Genomic DNA, 6,000 nt, shown 5'->3' with positions numbered 1-6,000 from the left:
GTGTTAAAGGTTGATGAAAATATTATTTGAATAGAACTGTAGAATTTTTTTTTAAAAATATAAGGCGATTGATTTAGTAGTCCAAAACATTTTCCTTAAAGAAAGAAATTATCTGAATATGGTAGATTATATTTTTATTTTTATCAATATTAAAATAATACGAATTCCAAATAAGCTAAACTCATATAGATTTTTATTTTGTTGGTATTTTTTTTTTCAGACATGTATGTTTTGCTTTTGGGGTTCAACTCTGTATGTTTTTCTTTTATTTAAACAAAATGGCCTTCGTGGCTTTTTTTTTTTTTAAAAAAAAAAACTCATACATATGATTCCTATATAAATTAAGAAAAGCCCCAATTGCATTACAATATTAATTTTATCAACTTAAGAATCCTATATTTTTAGGATTAATTTGTATTTACCATATATTTTTTTCTTACAATATTTTAAAACTCCTTAATGTTTAAAATAAATTTTCTTCTTACCATATATTTTAGGAATCTTTAATTTTTAAAATTTCTAAGGATAAAAAATAATATTTCATATATTAAAAACACAAATTCATTCTACATGTATTGTATGTATTAATGCGTATTGGTAAATTATTAAATAATAAGAATTTAAACATTTATTGATTTTGTGAAAGAAGTATTGGCCTATAATGCCTAAACATCTTGACACGTGGCATAATTTTTTAAAAAGAATAATATTAATCAATATTATAAAAATAATTTAATACTATATAATAGAGGAAGCTATCGATTTTTGGAATTAATGCAAAATTAAAAATAGTTAAAATTAACTATATTTTAAAGGTATAATTATGATTAGCCATGTTTACATATATTTATTATTTATATTTAAAAAGGTATTACTTACCAAAAATATATATTTACCTTCCGTAAATAATGAATATAAAGATTTAATACATTTAAGTCTTAAACATTACTGTCATAATTAAATAGTTATTTTTAAATGCTAGGAACATATTCTACACGTCCGTCAAAATTATATACAAAAATAAAATAAAATTATCAGAAGTTCAAATTAACTATAAAATAATTGAATCCGCTGGAAGATGCTAATTTTGGCTTATATATCAAAAAAAGAAAAGACAACGGAAAAGAGGTATTTACCAATTTTGAACTACTAATTTGAATAGAAAAACATGCTTGCAAGTTCTAAAGAATCATCTATTAATGAAAAATAATTATTTAAATTGATAAAAGAAATTAAATTTACTTTTGAAAAGCCTATTTGATCATATTTTGTATGTGCGATAACTATTAAAGCCTATCCAAAATAAAACATCCATTAAACCCTATTAAAAAACATAATGGTGGTATGCTAGATCTCATTATTTATTCACAATTAAAATAATTACATATAATGAAAATTTTAAATAGAGAACTCATAAAACAAAGAAGGCTAAATAATCCTAATGAATGCAAGAAGTAAACTTTAATTAATTATCAATCAAAATCAAAACAAAAATAAGAAGAAAACGTAGAAGTAAAAGAATCACGCGTATGTTTCTAGTAAAATTTGATCAAATAACTACTTAAATAGAATTTCAGATATTTTTTATTTAATAAGATAAAATTCTAATTAATTTAGATTTGATAAATATTATGATTTCTTACCTGAATCAAATATATTTTTTTCTTTTCCATGCATAGGTATTTTTGTTTTTTAAATGTATTTTGGTTCCTAAGTTTTTTTCTTAAACAGTTGGTAGACTCTTGCTTTTCCATGATTTTTTTTTAAATATAAATTTAGGTTCTGATTTTTTTTTCCTTTCCATGGATAGCCTTAGGACATCCAACCAAAAACTTCACACATCAAATTTAATTCCTTTTAATTATGGAATTCTTCCTTATTTTTTTTCCTGTAGCCTAAATATTTGAATAATAATTTAATAAAAATTATTTCAAAAAAAAAAGAAGTGAAAAGATGATTTTCTTTAAAACGGAGTGTATTAGTGAAAGGCAAAAAGTTCAAATAACTTTTCTAAGGGTTTCACACTTTTAACATATACTAGTTTAGGTGTACGCGCCTCACGCATGTATCTCACATTATTGAGTTCAAACGTTACACTAAATAGGATATTTTTTAAAATAATAAAGATGAATACAATAATTAAATTCAACATCTTTTGGAGAATTTATTTAATTAAACGTAGCCTTTATCAAAAAAAATTTCAAAGCCGATCGACATTCATCTACCACCAGTAAACTGCAACAAAACAATACGATGATAGAGAGACATCAAAACAATATAATTAAATCTAATTTTTACACAAAAATTTCCTCAAAGCCGTCTGACACTCATCTACTACCAGTAAACGATAACAAAATAATACAAAAATAGAGATATCAAAATAATACAACTAAACTTTATATTTATACAAAAAAAAATTTCAAAACAGAGATATAAAAATAATACAATTAAACCTAACCTTTACCCAAAAAAATTCCTCAAAGACGATGGACATTCATCTACTACTTGTAAATTCATCTACAACCTGTAAACTACAATAAAATAATACACTAGTGAGTGATCACAAAGCTTCAGTGTTGATGAAAATAATTCTTGTCTGAACAAAAATTTTGGCACTAAGAATGACTTGAATGAAAACAAAGAAGATATATATATATACACATACGTTGAATTCTATTATGTTGCACAAAAATAGTGAAGAAGTTGAGGGTTTGAAAGTTAAGCATCAACCAATCTAGACGTGCAACCGAATCAAATTAGATGAGCATCAATCATATTTTTTCAATAAGTAAACTAGTTTCTTCTCTAGTTTAACGTGCATCTACATATTTATAGAAATATTTTCTTAATAGAGTCCTATTTTAGGAGTATTTTTTTATCTTATTTTAAGAGTATTTTTCTAATTGATCAGCACAAAGAAAAATATTAATTGATTCTCCTTCCATATACTTTAGGAGTCACATATATTATAGAAGTCTAGTTAATATAATAAAAATAATTAAATAATAAATTGAAGAAAATAGTGAAAACACTGTTTTGTCTAAAGGGGAGCTTTTTAATAAAGGACAAAAAGTTCAAATCACTTTTCTAAAGGTCTTTACACTTTTCATATATTATATACTAGTTTAACCGCACGTGCCTCATACGTGTAACCTTTGATTATTCAAAATTAGATGATTTTGTCTATTGCGAAGATGTTTAATGAAGTGCAAAAAGTTCGAATCACTTCTCAAGATCTTCCGCACTTTAATATAAATATATTAAATTAGATGTTAAATATATTTTGTCGTATGCACGTATATATTTTACTACTAGAAGTTTCAAATGATTCACTTTTGCGTTTGTGATGCAGTACCTCTTTTCCTCGTTGCTTGAAAATTAAGAGAGAATCGATGATTTGAACCATATTTGTAGTATGATTAATATTTTTAATTTTATTTATTTTAAAAATAGTTTCTTATATTTAAAATTAAATCTTTAGAAAATCATTGATTACTTACTTAAAACTTTTAAAAATTTGGTACTTCTTATATTTTTCTTATTCTAACACTTTCATATTTATTTCTAGATTTTTCAAATAATGTTAAGTTCAACTTTAGTTGATTTAGAATTCTTAAACTAATGAAAAAAGTATTAGTTACCATTAATTTTGATGACTTCTAATAAGGAAAGATTTTACTATCAAATATTTAATCAATTTCAACTAGTAGATATTAGGAAAATAGTAAAAAAACCGATTTTGCCTAAAGTGAAGACTTTTAATAAAGGACAAAAAGTTCAAATAATATTTCTAAAACCCTTCACACTTTTAATATAGACATATAGTATAGACTAGTTTAGTGTAAGTGCCTTGCGCGTCTATTTAATAATAAAGAAGAAAGTTGAATGTATTTGTTTGTCCAATGTTTAAATATTTAGTAATAACATCGTTCAGATAAGAACATAATTTATATGAGATAATTAATATTTTAATTGATTTGAATCAATACAGAGAATTTCATGAAGTTTTAAATATTAAAAAATTAATTAAATAATAATATTATCCAATGTGAAATCTATTTTTAAAAATGATAAAAAGAAGATGAGTATTTCATTGCATAAAAGACATCAAATACATCCTGAAATTCTCTTGAAAAATTGACTTTACACTCAAGCTAATTTGGCAACCTATTACTTCCTACACACATTAAAAGTGAATTACTTATTCCTTTTATAATCAAGTTATAGTTAAAAAATAAATGAATCATAAAAGAGAAGAAGGAAATATAGAGAAGTATCACAACTTCAAGAGTACTTGATGGATAAATATGGCTAAAAAGAAGTTCTTTTACAAAATTAGTTGATGGTGTTTACATATTTTTCATAAACTCTAATAAATTCTCTTTTAGCCTCAAACAACATAATCTTTTATTTTGTAAAGAAATTGAATTATAAAGAGGATAAAACCGAAAAGACTATACTCTCAGAAATTTTGAAAGAAACTATTATCTAAGAATGTAAACATGAATAAAAAAATAATAATACAATGTTGTTGTTTAAATATTATATTTCGAACGTCAACCCTCTTCTAACCCAAAACATTAACAATCAAAAATTTTACTTTATATTTTTTTTTTTTGAAAAAAGAAAAACATAATTTGATGGTCAATAAGACAAAAAAGACTTAAATGAAAAATAATTCGTCAAACCAAATTATATAATTTTTATGATAAAAAATGTACTTAATTAATAAATTAAGTATTTTAAAGATATATAAGAGAATTACATAATAACCAATATATAATAATAAATAATATCAATCTATAAATTAAGAAAAATAAAATCAATTATGGTGAAATTAGGACAATCCCTAAAACATGTATATGAGCTTATGATCGAAAAGCAAAATATTGAGCTACTTCTTTAGATGTACACATGCTTGCAAAATATTATTTAATAGAGAAAGATAATTATTAAATTGATAAAATATATGACATTAATCTAAAAAGATTATTTGCTCATACTTTGTGTGCGCGATACAATATGAGTTTGTACCCAAAAAAAATCAGTTAAAGCCTATTTTTAAATAATGAAGATATGCTTACTCTTATGATTTACTCACAATTAAGCTCCTACATATAGTTAAATTTTTAAGAAAGAAATCATATAATAATTGATATATATTTTAAAAAATAATAAAATATTTTTTTTAAAAAAATGTGTGGAACCTATTTGTCCACTTAGCAAACTCATACCAACTGTTTCACTTGATGACCAAGAAAATTGAGCAAAAGAACATGTGTTCTTTTAGTCCAAGTAAATTTTGATTTTCACCATCCTAACATGCGTATAAATAGCCAATGCATCCCCTGCAATTGTACACACCAATACATTGATATATTCTTCTTCCTTTCACTGCTAACCCTTTATTTTTTTATTATTCTACTTTGCTATTATTTTATAATAATTTTAAGATTTTTTTTCTAAATTAAGATTTGTTGGGTTTATAATTAGTTTTGTTGATTCCTATATCCTCTGGTTAATTAGGGAAGCTATATTTTAATTCTTTAATATCCTCTAATTAATCAAGAAAGTGCTTGTTTAATCCTGGGGATACATTTCATAGTGCGAAAATAGTTTCTTAGGACAGTGCCTAGCACGACTCAAGTATTTTATATATTACTAAAAATATTATAATAATATTATTTAATTATTATTATTATTATTATAATTATTGTTATTGTTATTTAATTATTATCATTATTATTATTATCATCCTCATTATTGTTATTGTAAATTGTTGATTCTACTAAATTGATAATAAGAAATATTATTATAGTAGTCAGTTTATTTATTTTGTCTATTGATATTGAAATCTCTATTATTGTTTTCCCAACAATCTAAGAAACTATGGCAAGTAATACTAGTAACTCTGAAACTAATACCGATGTTACCCCTACTACTCCTGCTTCACTTGTTTTACCATATGCTAAATCATTTTCTGACGTATCAAATATTAAA

The sequence above is a fragment of the Capsicum annuum genome, chromosome 2, assembly GCF_002878395.1.
Source record: "Capsicum annuum cultivar UCD-10X-F1 chromosome 2, UCD10Xv1.1, whole genome shotgun sequence".
Classification (NCBI taxonomy): domain Eukaryota; kingdom Viridiplantae; phylum Streptophyta; class Magnoliopsida; order Solanales; family Solanaceae; genus Capsicum; species Capsicum annuum.
The sequence above is the reverse complement of the archived record's forward strand: the minus strand, read 5'-3'. Positions refer to the sequence as shown.